At 50.5% G+C, this 20,327-nt stretch overlaps 1 protein-coding gene across 1 annotated transcript in view; it reads right to left on the bottom strand.

Moving 5' to 3' along the window:
• The window catches only part of LOC140428233 (V-set domain-containing T-cell activation inhibitor 1-like), a 79,249-nt gene that overhangs the window by 26,805 nt on the left and 32,117 nt on the right, over positions 1-20,327 (bottom strand). The window lies entirely within an intron of this gene.

The following is a 20,327-nucleotide window of genomic DNA, read 5'->3' as shown; positions in this document are numbered from 1 at the left end:
AAAAGAGTGGCAGAGCTATAGTGATAGGGGATTCAATCGTAAGGGGAATAGACAGGCGTTTCTGCGGACGCAAACGAGAATCCAGGTTGGTATGTTGCCTCCCTGGTGCAAGGGTCAAGGATGTCTCGGAGCGGCTGCAGGGCATTCTGGAGGGGGAGGGTGAACAGCCAGCTGTCGTGGTGCATATAGGCACCAACGATATAGGTAAAAAACGGGATGAGGTCCTACAAGCTGAATTTAGGGAGTTAGGAGTTAAACTAAAAAGTAGGACCTCAAAGGTAGTAATCTCAGGATTGCTACCAGTGCCACGTGATAGTCAGAGTAGGAATGACAGGATAGCTAGGATGAATACGTGGCTTGAGAGATGGTGCAAGAGGGAGGGTTTCAAATTCCTGGGGCATTGGGACCGATTCTGGGGGAGGTGGGACCTGTACAAATCGGACGGTCTGCATCTGGGTGGGACCGGAACCAATGTTCTCGGGGGGGTGTTTGCTAGTGCAGTTGGGGAGGGTTTAAACTAATGTGCCGGGGGATGGGAACCGATGTAGGAAGTCAGTGGGGACAGAAACAAAAGGCAGGAAGGGAGAGTGTGTAAAGCATGACCAGAGAAAGCAGGGCAGAGAGCAAGGAAGGTCTACATTAAACTGCATTTATTTCAATGCAAGGGGCCTGACGGGCAAAGCGGATGAACTCAGGGCATGGACGGGCACATGGGACTGGGATATTATAGCTATGACTGAAACATGGCTAAGGGAGGGGCAGGACTGGCAGCTCAATGTTCCGGGCTACAGATGCTATAGAAAGGATAGAACAGGAGGTAAGAGAGGAGGGGGCGTGGCGTTTTTGATTAGGGAGAACATCACAGCAGTACTTAGAGGGGATATATCCGAGGGTTCGCCCACTGAGTCTATATGGGTGGAACTGAAAAATAAGAAGGGAGAGATCACCTTGGTAGGACTGTACTACAGGCCCCCAAATAGTCAGCGGGAAATTGAGGAGCAAATATGTAAGGAGATTACAGATAGCTGCAAGAATAATAGGGTGGTAGTAGTAGGGGACTTTAACTTTCCCAACATTGATTGGGACAGTCATAGCATTAGGGGCTTGGATGGAGGGAAATTTGTTGAGTGTATTCAGGAGGAATTTCTCATTCAGTATGTGGATGGACCGACTAGAGAGGGGGCAAAACTTGACCTCGTCTTGGGAAATAAGGAAGGGCAAGTGATAGAAGTGCTAGTGAGGGATCACTTTGGGACAAGTGACCATAATTCCATTAGTTTTAAGATAGCTATGGAGAATGATAGGTCTGGCCCAAGAGTTAAAATTCTTAATTGGGGCAAGGCCAATTTTGATGGTATCAGACAGGAACTTGCAGAGGTAGATTGGGGGAGACTATTGGCAGACAAAGGGACGGCTGGTAAATGGGAGGCTTTTAAAAATGTGTTAACCAGGGTGCAGGGTAAGCACATTCCCTTTAGAGTGAAGGGCAAGGCTGGTAGAAGTAGGGAACCCTGGATGACTCGAGATATTGAGACTCTGGTCAAAAAGAAGAAGGAGGCATATGACGTACATAAGCAACTGGGATCAAGTAGATCCCTTGAAGAGTATAGAGATTGTCGAAATAGAGTTAAGAGGGAAATCAGGAGGGCAAAAAGGGGACATGAAATTGCTTTGGCAAATAATGCAAGGGAGAATCCAAAGAGATTCTACAGATACATAAAGGGGAAAAGAGTAACTAGGGACAGAGTAGGGCCTCTTAAGGATCAACAAGGGCATTTATGTGCAGAGCCACAAGAGTTGGGTGAGATCCTGAATGAATATTTCTCATCGGTATTCACGGTGGAGAAAGGCATGGATGTTAGGAAACTAAGGGAAATAAATAGTGATGTCTTGAGAAGTGTGCATATTACAGAGGAGGAGGTGCTGGAAGTCTTAAAGCGCATCAAGGTAGATAAATCCCCGGGACCTGATGAAATGTATCCCAGGATGTTGTGGGAGGCTAGGGAGGAAATTGCGGGTCCCCTAACCGAGATATTTGAATCATCGGCAGCCACAGGTGAGGTGCCTGAAGATTGGAGAGTGGCGAATGTTGTGCCCTTGTTTAAGAAGGGCAGCAGGGAAAAGCCTGGGAACTACAGACCGGTGAGCCTAACGTCTGTAGTAGGTAAGTTGCTAGAAGGTATTCTGAGAGACAGGATCTACAAGCATTTAGAGAGGCAAGGACTGATTCGGGGCAGTCAGCATGGCTTTGTGCGTGGAAAATCATGTCTCACAAATTTGATTGAGTTTTTTGAGGGAGTGACCAAGAAGGTAGATGAGGGTAGTGCAGTAGATGTTGTCTACATGGACTTTAGCAAAGCCTTTGACAAGGTACCGCATGGTAGGTTGTTGCAGAAGGTTAAAGCTCACGGGATCCAGGGTGAGGTTGCCAATTGGATTCAAAATTGGCTGGACGACAGAAGGCAGAGGGTGGTTGTAGAGGGTTGTTTTTCAAACTGCAGGCCTGTGACCAGTGGTGTGCCTCAGGGATCGGTGCTGGGTCCACTGTTATTTGTGATTTATATTAATGATTTGGATGAGAATTTAGGAGGCATGGTTAGTAAGTTTGCAGATGACACCAAGATTGGTGGCATAGTGGATAGTGAAGAAGGTTATCTAGGATTGCAACGGGATCTTGATCAATTAGGCCAGTGGGCCGACGAATGGCAGATGGAGTTTAATTTAGATAAATGTGAGGTGATGCATTTTGGCAGATCGAATCAGGCCAGGACCTACTCAGTTAATGGTATGGCGTTGGGGAGAGTTATAGAACAAAGAGATCTAGGAGTACAGGTTCATTGCTCCTTGAAGGTGGAGTCGCAGGTGGACAGGGTGGTGAAGAAGGCATTCGGCATGCTTGGTTTCATTGGTCAGAACATTGAATATAGGAGTTGGGACGTCTTGTTGAAGTTGTACAAGACATTGGTACGGCCACACTTGGAATACTGTGTGCAGTTCTGGTCACCCTATTATAGAAAGGATATTATTAAACTAGAAAGAGTGCAGAAAAGATTTACTAGGATGTTGCCGGGACTTGATGGTTTGAGTTATAAGGAGAGGCTGGATAGACTGGGACTTTTTTCCCTGGAGCGTAGGAGGCTTAGGGGTGATCTTATAGAGGTCTATAAAATAATGAGGGGCATAGATAAGGTAGATAGTCAACATCTTTTCCCAAAGGTAGGGGAGTCTAAAACTAGAGGGCATAGGTTTAAGGTGAGAGGGGAGAGATTCAGAAGGGCCCAGAGGGGCAATTTCTTCACTCAGAGGGTAGTGAGTGTCTGGAATGGGCTGCCAGAGGTAGTAGTAGAAGCGGGTACAATTGTGTCTTTCAAAAAGCATTTAGATGGTTACATGGGTAAGATGGGTATAGAGGGTTATGGGCCAAGTGCGGGCAACTGGGACTAGCTTAATGGTAAAAAACTGGGCGGCATGGACTGGTTGGGCCGAAGGGCCTGTTTCCATGCTGTAAACTTCTATGATTCTATGATTCTATAACACAGGGTGCTGGGGGAGAGGGGTTACTGAGTGACAGTGTGAGGGAGCTGGATTAACATCAGTAGAGATACAGTCAGTAACACAGGGTGCTTGGGGTGAGGAGTAACTGAGTGTCAGTGCGAGGGAGCTGGATTAACGTCAGTAGAGATACAGTCAGTAACACAGCCTGCTGGGGGAGAGGGGATACTGAGTGACAGTGTGAGGGAGCTGGATTAACATCAGTAGAGATACAGTCAGTAACACAGGGTGCTGAGGGAGAGGGGTTACTGAGTGACAGTGCGAGGGAGCTGGATTAACATCAGTAGAGATACAGTCAGTAACACAGGGTTCTGGGGGAGAGGGGTTACTGAGTGACAGTGTGAGGGAGCTGGATTAACATCAGTAGAGATACAGACAGTAACACAGTGTGCTGGGAGAGAGGGGCTACTGAGTGACAGTGTGAGGGAGCTGATCATCAGTAGAAATGCAGTCAGTAACACAGGGTGCTGGATGAGAGGGGTTACCGAGTGACAGTGTGAGGGAGCTGGATTAACATCAGTAGAGATACAGTCAGTAACACAGGGTGCTGGGGGAGAGGGGATACTGAGTGACCGTGTGAGGGAGCTGGATTAACATCGGTTGAGATCCAGTCAGTAACACAGGGTGCTGGGGGAGAGGGGTTACTGAGTGACAGTGTGAGGGAGCTGGATTAACATCAATTGAGGTATTCAGTAACACAGGGTGTTGGGGGAGAGGGGTTACTGAGTGACAGTGTGAGGGAGCTGGATTAACATCAGTAGATATACAGTCAGTAACTCAGGGTGCTGGGGGAGAGGAGTTACTGAGTGACAGTGTGAGGGAGCTGGAATAACATCAGTAGAGATACAGTCAGTAACACAGGGTGCTGGGGGAGAGGGGATACTGAGTGACAGTGTGAGGGAGCTGGATTCACATCAGTAGAGATACAGTCAGTAACACAGGGTGCTGGGGGAGAGGGGTTACTGAGTGACAGTGTGAGGGAGCTGGATTAACATCAGTAGAGATACAGTCAGTAACACAGGGTGCTTGGGGTGAGGAGTAACTGAGTGTCAGTGCGAGGGAGCTGGATTAACGTCAGTAGAGATACAGTCAGTAATACAGCCTGCTGGGGGAGAGGGGATACTGAGTGACAGTGTGAGGGAGCTGGATTAACATCAGTAGAGATACAGTCAGTAACACAGGGTGCTGAGGGAGAGGGGTTACTGAGTGACAGTGCGAGGGAGCTGGATTAACATCAGTAGAGATACAGTCAGTAACACAGGGTTCTGGGGGAGAGGGGTTACTGAGTGACAGTGTGAGGGAGCTGGATTAACATCAGTAGAGATACAGACAGTAACACAGTGTGCTGGGAGAGAGGGGCTACTGAGTGACAGTGTGAGGGAGCTGATCATCAGTAGAAATGCAGTCAGTAACACAGGGTGCTGGATGAGAGGGGTTACCGAGTGACAGTGTGAGGGAGCTGGATTAACATCAGTAGAGATACAGTCAGTAACACAGGGTGCTGGGGGAGAGGGGTTACTGAGTGACCGTGTGAGGGAGCTGGATTAACATCGGTTGAGATCCAGTCAGTAACACAGGGTGCTGGGGGAGAGGGGTTACTGAGTGACAGTGTGAGGGAGCTGGATTAACATCAATTGAGGTATTCAGTAACACAGGGTGTTGGGGGAGAGGGGTTACTGAGTGACAGTGTGAGGGAGCTGGATTAACATCAGTAGATATACAGTCAGTAACGCAGGGTGCTGGGGGAGAGGAGTTACTGAGTGACAGTGTGAGAGAGCTGGATTAACATCTGTAGAGATACAGTCAGTAACACAGTGTGCTGGGGGAGAGGGGTTACTGAGTGACAGTGTGAGGGAGCTGGATTAACATCAGTAGAGATACAGACAGTAACAAATGGTGCTGGGGGAGAGGGGTTACTGAGTGACAGTGTGAGGAAGCTGGATTAACATCTGTAGAGATACAGTCAGTAACAAAGGATGCTGGGGGAGAGGGGTTACTGAGTGACAGTGTGAGGGAGCTGGATTCACATCAGTAGAGATACAGTCAGTAACACAGGTCGCTGGGGGGGGGGGGGGGGGGGGGGGGGGGGGGAGGTGTTACGGAGTGACAGTGTGAGGGAGCTGAATTAACATCGGTTGAGATACAGTCCGTAACGCAGGATGCTGGGGGGGGAGTGGATACTGAGTGACAGTGTGAGGGAGCTGGATTCACATCAGTAGAGATACAATCAGTAACACAGGCTGCTAGGGGAGAGGGGATACTGAGTGACAGTGTGAGGGAGCTGGATTAACATCAGTAGAGATACAGACAGTAACACAGGGTGCTGGGGGAGACGGGTTACTGAGTGACAGTGCGGGGGAGCTGGATTAACATCAGTAGAGATACAGTCGATAACACAGGGTGCTGGGGGAGAGGGGTTACTGAGTGACAATGTGAGGCAGCTGGATTAACATCAGTAGAGATACAGTCGCTAACACAGGGTGCTGGGGAGAGGGGTTACTGAGTGACAGTGTGAGGGAGCTGGATTAACATCTGTAGAGATACAGTCAGTAACACTGGACGCTGGGGGAGAGGATTATTGTGTGACAGTGTGAGGGAGCAGATTAACATCAGTAGAGATACAGTCAGTAACACAGGGTGCTGGGGGAGAGGGGTTACTGAGTGACAGTGCGAGGGAGCTAAAATAACATCGGTTGAGATACAGTGAGTAACACAGGGTGCGGGGGGAGAGGGGTTACTGAGTGATAGTGTGAGGGAGCTGGATTAACATCAGTAGAGATACAGTCAGTAACACAGGGTGCTGGGGGAGAGGGGTTACTGAGTGACAGTGTGAGGGAGCTGGATTAACATCAGAAGAGATACAGTCAGTAACACAGGACGCTGGGGGAGAGGATTATTGTGTGACAGTGTGAGGGAGCAGATTAACATCAGTAGAGATACAGTCAGTAACACAGGGTGCTGGGGGAGAGGGGTTACTGTGTGACAGTGCGAGGGAGCTGAATTAACATCGGTTGAGATACAGTGTGTAACACAGGGTGCGGGGGGCAGGGGTTACTGAGTGACAGTGTGAGGGATCTGGATTCAAATCAGTAGAGATACAGTCAGTAACACAGGCTGCTGGGGGAGAGGGGATACTGAGTGACAGTGTGAGGGAGCTGGATTAACATCAGTAGAGATACAGTCAGGAACACAGGGTGCTGGGGGAGAGGGGTTACTGAGTGACAGTGTGAGGGAGCTGGATTCACATCAATCGAGATCCAATCAGTAACACAGGCTGCTGGTGGAGAGGGGTGACTGACTGACAGTGTGAGGGAGCTGGATTAACATCAGTAGAGATAGTCAGTAACACAGGGTGCTTGGGGAGAGGGGTTACTGAGTGACAGTGCGAGGGAGATGGATTAACATCAGTAGAGATACAGTCAGGAACACAGGGTGCTGGGGGAGAGGGGTTACTGAGTGACAGTGTGAGGGAGCTGGATTAACATCAATCGAGATCCAATCAGTAACACAGGCTGCTGGGGGAGAGGGGTGACTGACTGACAGTGTGAGGGAGCTGGATTAACATCAGTAGAGATAGTCAGTAACACAGGGTGCTTGGGGAGAGGGGTTACTGAGTGACAGTGTAAGGGAGCTGGATTAACATCAGTAGAGATACAGTCAGTAACACAGGGTGCTGGGGGAGAGGGGTTACTGAGTGACAGTGTGAGGGAGCTGGATTAACATCAGGAGAGATACAATCAGTAACACAGCCTGCTGGGGGAGAGGGGTTACTGAGTGACAGTGTGAGGGAGCTGGATTAACAGCAGTGGAGATACAGACAGTAACACAGGGTGCTGGGAGAGAGGGGTTACTGAGTGACAGTGTGAGGGAGCTTGATTAACATCAGGAGAGATACAGTCAGTAACACAGGACGCTGGGGGAGAGGGTTATTGTGTGACAGTGTGAGGGAGCAGATTAACATCAGTAGAGATACAGTCAGTAACACAGGGTGCTGGGGGAGAGGGGTTACTGAGTGACAGTGCGAGGGAGCTAAATTAACATCGGTTGAGATACAGTGAGTAACACAGGGTGCGGGGGGACAGGGGTTACTAAGTGACTGTGTGTGGAAGTTGGATTAACATCAGCAGAGATACAGTCATTAGCACAGGGTGCTGGGGGAGAAGGGGATACTGAGTGACAGTGTGAGGGAGCTGGATTAACATCAGTAGAGGTACAGTCAGTAACACAGCCTGCTGGGGGAGAGGGGATCCTGAGTGACATTGTGAGGGAGCTGGATTAACATCAGTAGAGGTACAGTCTGTAACACAGGGTGCTGGGGGAGAGGGGTTACTGAGTGACAGTGTGAGGGAGCTAGATTAACATCAGTAGAGATACAGTCAGGAACACAGGGTGCTGGGGGAGAGGGGTTACTGAGTGACAGCGTGAGGGAGCTGGATTAACATCAAGAGAGATACAGTCAGTAACACAGGGTGCTGGGGAGAGGGGTTACTGAGTGACAGCGTGAGGGAGCTGGATTAACATCAAGAGAGATACAGTCAGTAACACAGTGTGCTGGGGGAGAGTGGTTTCTGAGTGACAGTGAGAGGGAGCTGGATTAACATCAGTAGAGATACAGTCAGTAACACAGTGTGCTGGGGGAGAGGGGTTACTGAGTGACAGTGTGAGGGAGCTGGATTAACATCAGTAGAGATACAGTCAGTAACACAGGGTGCTGGGGGAGAGGGGTTACTGAGTGACAGTGTGAGGGAGCTGAATGAACATCGGTTGAGATACAGTGAGTAACACAGGACGCTGGGGGAGAGGGGTTACTGAGTGACAGTGCGAGGGAGCTGAATTAACATCGGTTGAGATACAGTGAGTAACACAGGGTCCGGGGGGACAGGGGTTACGAAGTGACAGTGTCAGAGAGCTGGATTAACATCTGTAGAGATACAGTCCGTAACACAGGACGCTGGGGAAGAGGGGTTACTGAGAGACAGTGAGGGAGAGCTGGATTCACATCAGTAGAGATACAGTCAGTAACACATGCGCTGGGGGGGGGGGGGGGGGAGGGGTTACGGAGTGACAGTGTGAGGGAGCTGAATTAACATCGGTTGAGATACAGTCCTTAACACAGGATGCTGGGGGGGAGTGGATACTGAGTGACAGTGTGAGGGAGCTGGATTCACATCAGTCGAGATACAATCAGTAACACAGGCTGCTAGGGGAGAGGGGATACTGAGTGACAGTGTGAGGGAGCTGGATTAACATCAGTAGAGATACAGACAGTAACACAGGGTGCTGGGGGAGACGGGTCACTGAGTGACAGTGTGGGGGAGCTGGATTAACATCAGTAGAGATACAGTCAGGAACACAGGGTGCTGGGGGAGAGGGGTTACTGTGTGACAGTGTGAGGGAGCTGGATTAACATCAATCGAGATACAATCAGTAACACAGGCTGCTGGGGGAGAGGGGTTACTGAGTGACAGTGTGAGGGAGCTGGATTAATATCAGGAGAGATACAGTCAGTAACACAGGACGCTGGGGGAGAGGGATATTGTGTGACAGTGTGAGGGAGCAGATTAACATCAGTAGAGATACAGTCAGTAACACAGGGTGCTGGGGGAGAGGGGTTACTGAGTGACAGTGCGAGGGAGCTAAATTAACATCGGTTGAGATACAGTGAGTAACACAGGGTGCGGGGGGACAGGGGTTACTAAGTGACTGTGTGAGGGAGCTGGATTAACATCAGAAGAGATACAGTCAGTAACACAGGGTGCTGGGAGAGAGGGGTTACTGAGTGACAGTGTGAGGGAGCTGAATTCACATCGGTTGAGATGCAGTCCGTTACACAGGACACTGGGGGAGAGTGGATACTGAGTGACAGTGTGAGGGAGCTGATTCACAGCAGTAGAGATACAGACAGTAACACAGGGTGCTGGGAGAGAGGGGTTACTGAGTGACAGTGTGAGGGAGCTGATCATCGGTAGAGATAAGGTCAGTAACACAGTGTGCTGGGGGGGAGAGGGGATACTGAGTGACAGTGTGAGGGAGCTGGATTCACATCAGTAGAGATACAATCAGTAACACAGGCTGCTAGGGGAGAGGGGATACTGAGTGACAGTGTGAGGGAGCTGGATTAACATCAGTAGAGATACAGACAGTAACACAGGGTGCTGGGGGAGACGGGTTACTGAGTGACAGTGCGGGGGAGCTGGATTAACATCAGTAGAGATACAGTCGATAACACAGGGTGCTGGGGGAAAGGGGTTACTGAGTGACAATGTGAGGCAGCTGGATTAACATCAGTAGAGATACAGTCGCTAACACAGGGTGCTGGGGAGAGGGGTTACTGAGTGACAGTGTGAGGGAGCTGGATTAACATCTGTAGAGATACAGTCAGTAACACTGGACGCTGGGGGAGAGGATTATTGTGTGACAGTGTGAGGGAGCAGATTAACATCAGTAGAGATACAGTCAGTAACACAGGGTGCTGGGGGAGAGGGGTTACTGAGTGACAGTGCGAGGGAGCTAAAATAACATCGGTTGAGATACAGTGAGTAACACAGGGTGCGGGGGGAGAGGGGTTACTGAGTGATAGTGTGAGGGAGCTGGATTAACATCAGTAGAGATACAGTCAGTAACACAGGGTGCTGGGGGAGAGGGGTTACTGAGTGACAGTGTGAGGGAGCTGGATTAACATCAGAAGAGATACAGTCAGTAACACAGGACGCTGGGGGAGAGGATTATTGTGTGACAGTGTGAGGGAGCAGATTAACATCAGTAGAGATACAGTCAGTAACACAGGGTGCTGGGGGAGAGGGGTTACTGTGTGACAGTGCGAGGGAGCTGAATTAACATCGGTTGAGATACAGTGTGTAACACAGGGTGCGGGGGGCAGGGGTTACTGAGTGACAGTGTGAGGGAGCTGAATTAACATCAGTAGAGATACAGTCAGTAACACAGGGTGCTGGGGGAGAGGGGTTACTGAGTGACAGTGCGAGGGAGCTAAATTAACATCGGTTGAGATACAGTGAGTAACACAGGGTGCGGGGGGACAGGGGTTACTAAGTGACTGTGTGAGGGAGCTGGATTAACATCAGAAGAGATACAGTCAGTAACACAGGGTGCTGGGAGAGAGGGGTTACTGAGTGACAGTGTGAGGGAGCTGAATTCACATCGGTTGAGATGCAGTCCGTTACACAGGACACTGGGGGAGAGTGGATACTGAGTGACAGTGTGAGGGAGCTGATTCACAGCAGTAGAGATACAGACAGTAACACAGGGTGCTGGGAGAGAGGGGTTACTGAGTGACAGTGTGAGGGAGCTGATCATCGGTAGAGATAAGGTCAGTAACACAGTGTGCTGGGGGGGAGAGGGGATACTGAGTGACAGTGTGAGGGAGGTAGATTAACATCAGTAGAGACACAGACAGTAACACAGGGTGCTGGGGGGAGATGGGTTACTGAGTGACAGTGTGAGGGAGCTAGATTAACATCAGTAGAGATACAGTCAGGAACACAGGGTGCTGGGAGAGATGGGTTACTGAGTGACAGTGCGAGGGAGCTGGGTTAACATCAGTAGAGATACAGTCAGTAACACAGAGCGCTGGGAGAGAGGGGTGACTGAGTGACAGTGTGAGGCAGCTGGATTAACATCAGTAGAGGTACAGTCAGTAACAAAGCCTGCTGGGGGAGAGGGGATACTGAGTAACAGTGTGAGGGAGCTGAATTAACATCAGTAGAGATACAGTCAGTAACACAGGGTGCTGGGGGAGTGGGATTACTGAGTAACAGTGTGAGGGAGCTGGATTAACATCAGCAGAGATACAGTCAGTAACACAGGGTGATGGGGGAGAGGGGTTACTGAGTGACAGTGTGAGGGAGCCGCATTAACATCAATCGAGAGCCAATCAGTAACACCGGCTGCTGGGGGAGAGGGGTGACTGACTGACAGTGCGAGGGAGCTGTATTAATATCAGTAGAGATACAGTCAGTAACACAGGACGCTGGGGGAGAGGGTTATTGTGTGACAGTGTGAGGGAGCTGATTAACATCAGTAGAGATACTGTCAGTAACATAGGGTGCTGGGGAGAGGGGTTCCTGAGTGACAGTGCGAGGGAGCTGAATTAACATCGGTTGAGATGCAGTGAGTAACACAGGGTGCGGGGGGACAGGGGTTACTGAGGGACTGTGCGAGGGAGCTGAATTAACATCGGTTGAGATACAGTGTGTAACACAGGGTGCTGGGGGAGATGAGTTACTGAGTAACAGTGTCAGAGAGCTGGATTAACATCTGTAGAGATAGAGTCCGTAACACAGGACGCTGGGGGAGTGGGGTTACTGAGTGACAGTGTGAGGGAGCTGGATTAACATCAGTGGAGATACAGTCAGTAACACAGGGCGCTGGGGGGGGGTTACGGAGTGACAGTGTGAGGGAGCTGAATTAACATCGGTTGAGCTACAGTCCGTAACACTGGACGCTGGGGGAGAGTGGATACTGAGTGACAGTGAGAGGGAGCTGGATTCACATCAGTAGAGATACAGTCAGTAACACAGAGTGCTGGGGAGAGGGGTGACTGAGTGACAGTGTGAGGGAGCTGGATTAACATCAGTAGAGATACAGTCAGTAACACGGTGTGCTGGGGGAGAGGGGTTACTGAGTTCAGTGAGATGGAGCTGATTCACAGCAGTAGAGATACAGACAGTAACACAGGGTGCTGGGAGGGGGTTTAGGAGTGACAGTGTGAGGGAGCTGAATTAACATCGGTTGAGCTACAGTCCGTAACACTGGACGCTGGGGGAGAGTGGATACTGAGTGACAGTGTGAGGGAGCTGGAATAACATCAGTTCAGATACAGTCAGTAACACAGAACACTGGGGGAGTGGGGTTCCTGAGTGACAGTGTGAGGGAGCTGGATTAACATCAGTAGAGATACAGTCAGTAACACAGGGTGCTTGGGGAGAGGGGTTACTGAGTGACAGTGTGAGGGAGCTGGATTAACATCAGTAGAGATGCAGTCAGTAACACAGGGTGCTGGGAGAGAGGGGTTACTGAGTTCAGTGAGAGGGAGCTGAATTAACATCAGTAGGGATACAGTCAGTAACAGAGGGTGCTGGGGGAGAGGAGTTACTGAGTGACAGTGTGAGGGAGCTGGGTTAACATCAGTAGAGATACAGTCAGTAACACAGAACACTGGGGGAGTGGGGTTCCTGAGTGACAGTCTGAGGGAGCTGGATTAACATCAGTAGAGATACAGTCAGTAACACAGGGTGCTTGGGGAGAGGGGTTACTGAGTGACAGTGTGAGGGAGCTGGATTAACATCAGTAGAGATGCAGTCAGTAACACAGGGTGCTGGGGAGAGAGGGGTTACTGAGTTCAGTGAGAGGGAGCTGAATTAACATCAGTAGGGATACAGTCAGTAACAGAGGGTGCTGGGGGAGAGGAGTTACTGAGTGACAGTGACAGAGAGCTGGGTAAACATCTGTAGAGATACAGTCAGTAACACAAGACGCTGGGGGAAGAGGGTTACTGAGTGACAGTGAGAGGGAGCTGGATTAACATCAGTAGAGATACAGACAGTAACACAGGGTGCTCGGGGAGAGGGGTTACTGAGTGACAGTGTGAGGGAGCTGGATTAACATCAGTAGAGATACCGTCAGTAACACAGGGTGCTGGGGGAGAGGGGTTACTGAGTGACAGTGTGAGGGAGCTGGATTAACATCAGTAGAGATACAGTCAGTAACACAGGGTGCTGGGGGAGAGGGGTTACTGAGTGACAGTGTGAGGCAGCTGGATTAACATCAGTAGAGATACCGTCAGTAACACAGGGTGCTGGGGGGAGAGGGGTTACTGAGTGACAGTGTGAGGGAGCTGGATTAACATCAGTAGAGATACAGTCAGTAACACAGGGTGCTGGGGGAGAGGGGTTACTGAGTGACAGTGTGAGGCAGCTGGATTAACATCAGTAGAGATACCGTCAGTAACACAGGGTGCTGGGGGAGAGGGGTTACAGAGTGACAGTGTGTGGAAGCTGGATTAACATCAGTAGAGATACAGTCTGTAACACAGGGTGCTGGGGGAGAGGGGTTACTGGGTGACAGTGTGAGGGAGCTGGATTAACATCAGTAGAGTTACAGACAGTAACAAATGGTGCTGGGGGAGAGGGGTTACTGAGTGACAGTGTGAGGGAGCTGGATTAACATCAGCAGAGGTACAGTCAGTAACACAGGGTGCTTAGGGAGAGGGGTTACTGGGTGACAGTGTGAGGGAGCTGGATTAACATCAGTAGAGTTACAGACAGTAACAAATGGTGCTGGGGGAGAGGGGTTACTGAGTGACAGTGTGAGGGAGCTGGATTAACATCAGCAGAGGTACAGTCAGTAACACAGGGTGCTTAGGGAGAGGGGTTACTGAGTGACAGTGTGAGGGAGCTGGATTAACATCAGCAGAGGTACAGTCAGTAACACAGGGTGCTGGGGGAGAGGGGTTACTGAGTGACAGTGTGAGGGAGCTGGATTAACATCAGCAGAGGTACAGTCAGTAACACAGGGTGCTTAGGGAGAGGGGTTACTGAGTGACAGTGTGAGGGAGCTGGATTAACATCAGTAGAGATACAGTCAGTAACACAGGGTGCTTAGGGAGAGGGGTTACTGAATGACGCTGCGAGGGAGCTGGATTAACATCAGTAGAGATACAGTCAGTAACACAGGATGCTGGGGGGAGAGGGGATACTGAGTGACAGTGTGAGGGAGCAAAATTGACACCAGTCGAGATATAGTAGGTAAAACAGTGTGCTGGGGGAGAGTGGTTACTGAGTGACAGTGTGAGGGGGCTGGATTAACATCAGTAGAGATACAGTCAGTAACACAGGGTGCTGGGGGAGAGGGGCCTCTGAGTAACAGTGAGAGGGAGCCGGATTAACATCAGTAGAGGTAGTCAGTAACACATGCTGGGGGAGAGGGGTTACTGAGTGACAGTGTGAGGGAGCTGGATTAACATCAATCGAGATACAGTCAGCAACACAGGATGCTGGGGGAGAGGGGTTACTGAGTGACAGTGAGAGGGGGCTGGATTAACATCAGTAGAGATACAGACAGTAACACATGGTGCTGGGGGAGAGGGGATACTGAGTGACAGTGTGAGGGAGCTGGATTAACATCAGTAGTGATACAATCAGTAACACAGGGTGCTGGGGGAGAGGGGTTAATGAGTGACAGTGTGAGGGAGCTAAATTAACATCTGTAGAGATACAGACAGTAACACAGGGTGCTGGAGGAAGAGGGGTGACTGAGTGACAGTGTGAGGGAGCTGGATTAACATCAGTAGAGATACAGTCAGTAACACAGGGTGCTGGGGGAGAGGGGTTACTGAGTGACAATGTGAAGGAGCTGGATTAACATCAGCAGAGGTAGTCAGTAACACAGGGTGCTGTGGGAGAGGGGTTACTGGGTGACAGTGTGAGGGAGCTGGATTAACATCAGTAGAGATACAGTCTGTAACACAGGGTGCTGGGGGAGAGGGGTTACTGAGTGACAGTGTGAGGGAGCTGGATTAACATCAGTAGAGATACAGACAGTAACAAATGCTGCTGGGGGAGAGGGGTTACTGAGTGACAGTGCAAGGGAGCTGGATTAACATCAGTAGAGATACAGTCAGTAACACAGCGTGATGGGGGAGAGGGGTTACTGAGTGACAGTGTGAGGGAGCTGGATTAACGTCAGTAGAGATACAGTCAGTAACACAGGGTGCTGGGGGAGAGGGGTTACTGAGTGACAGTGTGAGGGAGCTGGATTAACATCAGTAGAGGTACAGTCTGTAACAAAGGGTGCTGGGGGAGAGGGGTTACTGAGTGACAGTGAGAGGGAGCTGGATTAACATCAGTAGGGATACAGTCAGTAACACAGCCTGCTGGGGGAGAGGGGATACTGAGTGACAGTGTGAGGGAGCTGGATTAACATCAGTAGAGACACAGACAGTAACACATGGTGCTGGGGGAGAGGGGTTACTGAGTGACAGTGTGAGTGAGCTGGATTAACATCAGTAGAGGTACAGTCTGTAACACAGGGTGCTGGGGGAGAGGGGTTACTGGGTGACAGTGTGAGGGAGCTGGATTAACATCAATAGAGTTACAGACAGTAACAAATGGTGCTGGGGTAGAGGGGTTACTGAGTGACAGTGTGAGGGAGCTGGATTAACATCAGCAGAGGTACAGTCAGTACCACAGGGTGCTTGGGGAGAGGGGATACTGAGTGACAGTGTGAGGGAGCTGGATTAACATCAGTAGAGATACAGTCAGTAACACAGGATGCTGGGGGGAGAGGGGATACTGAGTGACAGTGTGAGGGAGCAAAATTGACACCAGTCGAGATACAGTAGGTAAAACAGTGTGCTGGGGGAGAGGGGTTACTGAGTGGCAGTGTGAGGGAGCTGGATTAACATCAATAGAAATACAGTCAGTGACACAGGGTGTTGGGGGAGAGGGGTGACTGAGTGACAGTGTGAGGGAGCTGGATTAACATCTGTAGAGATACAGTCAGTGACACAGGGTGCTGGGAGAGAGGGGTTACTGAGTGACAGTGTGAGGGAGCTGGATAAACATCAGTAGAGATACAGACAGTAACACAGGGTGCTGGGGGGAGAGGGGTTACTGAGTGACAGTGTGAGGGAGCTGGATTAACATCAGTAGAAATACAGTCAGTAACACAGGGTGCTGGGGGAGAGGAGTTACTGAGTGGCAGTGTCAGAAAGCTGGATTAACATCTGTAGAGATACAATCAGTAACACAGGGTGCTGGGGGAGAGGGGTTACGGAGTGACAGTGTCAGAGAGCTGAATTAACATCGGTTGAGATACAATGTGTAACCCACAGGGTGCTGGGGGAGAGGGGTTACTGAGTGACAGTGAGAGGGGGCTGGATTAACATCAGTAGAGATACAGACAGTAACACATGGTGCTGGGGGAGAGGGGATACTGAGTGACAGTGTGAGGGAGCTGGATTAACATCAGTAGTGATACAATCAGTAACACAGGGTGCTGGGGGAGAGGGGTTAATGAGTGACAGTGTGAGGGAGCTAAATTAACATCTGTAGAGATACAGACAGTAACACAGGGTGCTGGCGGAAGAGGGGTGACTGAGTGACAGTGTGAGGGAGCTGGATTAACATCAGTAGAGATACAGTCAGTAACACAGGGTGCTGGGGGAGAGGGGTTACTGAGTGACAATGTGAAGGAGCTGGATTAACATCAGCAGAGGTAGTCAGTAACACAGGGTGCTGTGGGAGAGGGGTTACTGAGTGACAGTGTGAGGGAGCTGGATTAACATCAGTAGAGATACAGACAGTAACAAATGCTGCTGGGGAGAGGGGTTACTGAGTGACAGTGTGAGGGAGCTGGATTAACATCAGCAGAGGTACAGACAGTAACACAGGGTGCTGGGGGAGAGGGGTTACTGAGTGACAGTGTGAGGGAGCTGATTAACAGCAGTAGAGATACAGTCAGTAACACAGGGTGCTGGGGGAGGGGTTACTGAGTGACAGTGTGAGGGAGCTGGATTAACATCAGTAGAGATACAGTCAGTAACACAGGGTGCTGGGGGGAGAGGGGTTACTGAGTGACAGTGTGAGGGAGCCGCATTAACATCAATCGAGATCCAATCAGTAACACAGGGTGCTGGGGGAGAGGGGTTACTTAGTGACAGTGTGAAGGAGCTGGATTAACATCAGTAGAGATACAGTCAGTAACACATGGAGCTGGGGGAGAGGGGTTACCGATTAATAGTGTGAGGGAGTTGGATTAACACGAGTCGAGATACAAACAGTAGCACATGGTGCTGGGAGAGAGGGGTTACTGAGTGACAGTGTGAGGGAGCTGGATTAACATCAGTAGAGATACAGTCAGTAACACAGGGTGCTGGGGGAGAGGGGTTACTGAGTGACAGTGTGAGGGAGCTGGATTAACATCAGCAGAGGTACAGTCAGTAACACAGGGTGCTGGGGGAGAGGGGTTACTGAGTGACAGTGTGAGGGAGCTGGATTAACATCAGTAGAGATACAGTCAGTAACACAGGGTGCTGGGGGAGAGGGGTTACTGAGTGACAGTGTGAGGGAGCTGGATTAACATCAGTAGAGATACAGTCAGTAACACAGGGTGCTGGGGGAGAGGGGTTACTGAGTGACAGTGCGAGGGAGCTGGATTAACATCAGTAGAGATACAGTCAGTAACACAGGGTGCTGGGGGAGAGGGGTGACTGAGTGACAGTGAGAGGGAGCTGGATTAACATCAGTAGAGATACAGTCAGTAACACAGGGTGCTGGGGGAGAGGGGTTACTGAGTGACAGTGTGAGGGAGCTGGATTAACATCAGTAGAGATACAGTCAGTAACACAGGGTGCTGGGGGAGAGGGGTGACTGAGTGACAGTGAGAGGGAGCTGGATTAACATCAGTAGGGATACAGTCAGTAACACAGCCTGCTGGGGGAGAGGGGATACTGAGTGACAGTGTGAGGGAGCTGGATTAACATCAGTAGAGACACAGACAGTAACACATGGTGCTGGGGGAGAGGGGTTACTGAGTGACAGTGTGAGTGAGCTGGATTAACATCAGTAGAGGTACAGTCTGTAACACAGGGTGCTGGGGGAGAGGGGTTACTGGGTGACAGTGTGAGGGAGCTGGATTAACATCAGTAGAGTTACAGACAGTAACAAATGGTGCTGGGGTAGAGGGGTTACTGAGTGACAGTGTGAGGGAGCTGGATTAACATCAGCAGAGGTACAGTCAGTAACACAGGGTGCTGGGGGAGAGGGGTTACTGAGTGACAGTGTGAGGGAGCTGGATTAACATCAGTAGAGATACAGTCAGTAACACAGGGTGCTGGGGGAGAGGGGTTACTGAGTGACAGTGTGAGGGAGCTGGATTAACATCTGTAGAGATACAGTCATTAACACAGGGTGCTGGGGGAGAGGGGTTACTGAGTGACGCTGCGAGGGAGCTGGATTAACATCAGTAGAGATACAGTCAGTAACACAGGATGCTGGGGGGAGAGGGGATACTGAGTGACAGTGTGAGGGAGCAAAATTGACACCAGTCGAGATACAGTAGGTAAAACAGTGTGCTGGGGGAGAGGGGTTACTGAGTGGCAGTGTGAGGGAGCTGGATTAACATCAATAGAAATACAGTCAGTGACACAGGGTGTTTGGGGAGAGGGGTTACTGAGTGACAGTGTGAGGGAGCTGGATTAACATCAGTAGAGATACAGACAGTAACACAGGGTGCTGGGGGGAGAGGGGTTACTGAGTGACAGTGTGAGGGAGCTGGATTAACATCAGTAGAAATACAGTCAGTAACACAGGGTGCTGGGGGAGAGGAGTTACTGAGTGGCAGTGTCAGAAAGCTGGATTAACATCTGTAGAGATACAATCAGTAACACAGGGTGCTGGGGGAGAGGGGTTACGGAGTGACAGTGTCAGAGAGCTGAATTAACATCGGTTGAGATACAATGTGTAACCCACAGGGTGCTGGGGGAGAGGGGTTACTGAGTGACAGTGTGAGGGAGCTGGATTAACATCAGTAGTGATACAATCAGTAACACAGGGTGCTGGGGGAGAGGGGTTAATGAGTGACAGTGTGAGGGAGCTAAATTAACATCTGTAGAGATACAGACAGTAACACAGGGTGCTGGCGGAAGAGGGGTTACCGAGTGACAGTGTGAGGGAGCTCGATTAACATCAGCAGAGATACAGTCAGTAACACAGGGTGCTGGGGGAGAGGGGTTACTGAGTGACAGTGTGAGGGAGCCGCATTAACATCAGTACAGATACAGTCAGTAACACAGGGTGCTGGGGGAGAGGGGTTACTGAGTGACAGTGAGGGAGCTGGATTAACATCAGTAGAGATACAGTCAGTAACACAGGGTGCTGGGGGAAGGGGTTACTGAGTGACAGTGAGAGGGAGCTGGATTAACATCAGTAGAGTTACAGTCAGTAACACAGGGTGCTGGGGGAAGGGGTTACTGAGTGACAGTGAGAGGGAGCTGGATTAACATCAGTAGAGATACAATCAGTAACACAGTAATCCCCGCACTCCTGAATGTCGCAGAGATTTGCAGGTGCACTAAAGCACTGGAGAAGTACCACAAGATTCTCTAAATCCAGCGGCAGGAGCCATGGTCTCAGAGCACCTCCCTCTCCCATACAACTTGCCCAGCGTTTCGGTGCCCTTATAGGTAAAGTCACCACAGTCCCAGATGACCATAGGCTGCTTTCCCCTTTGAGGGGGGCAGGGGGGGGGGGGGGGGCGGGGGGGGCTGACTGGTGGTAATTTATCCTCAGGGTCACCACACCTCAGGCGAGGGGCAAGGCTGAAAAGGCATGGCCTTCGTGAATAACCTTTATTCATGCCCTTATACCTGACAGCAGACTCGGAAAGCAACTGCTTCACCCGGAACTCAGTTGAGGCAGGAGGCTCCCAGGAGGATAGTGGAAACACTTCTGGGATGGCCTCCGGCATGTCTGAAGTGATCAAACATACCCACTGACCCAGGGGGGACGCCTGGTCAGGTAACAAACCAAAACGTAGAAGGTTGATTTGGGAAGGCACTGAACAGATCGTAAAGACTTCATCAGGGACATTTGGAGCCGGAGGCGAGACATTGGAGGAAGCACAGAGAGCTCCCATCAACCCAAGCGGTCAAGCACCGCCTGACCAGCAGGTGGCAGAGTCTGTACATCGCACCTTGGATTCATCAGTCGTGTCTGAACCCAGCAAACCAGAGTGGAATCGAATGGCCCTCGCCTCCG

This window comes from Scyliorhinus torazame, chromosome 1 (genome assembly GCF_047496885.1).
Source record: "Scyliorhinus torazame isolate Kashiwa2021f chromosome 1, sScyTor2.1, whole genome shotgun sequence".
NCBI lineage: Eukaryota > Metazoa > Chordata > Chondrichthyes > Carcharhiniformes > Scyliorhinidae > Scyliorhinus > Scyliorhinus torazame.
The sequence above is the reverse complement of the archived record's forward strand: the minus strand, read 5'-3'. Positions and strand labels throughout refer to the sequence as shown.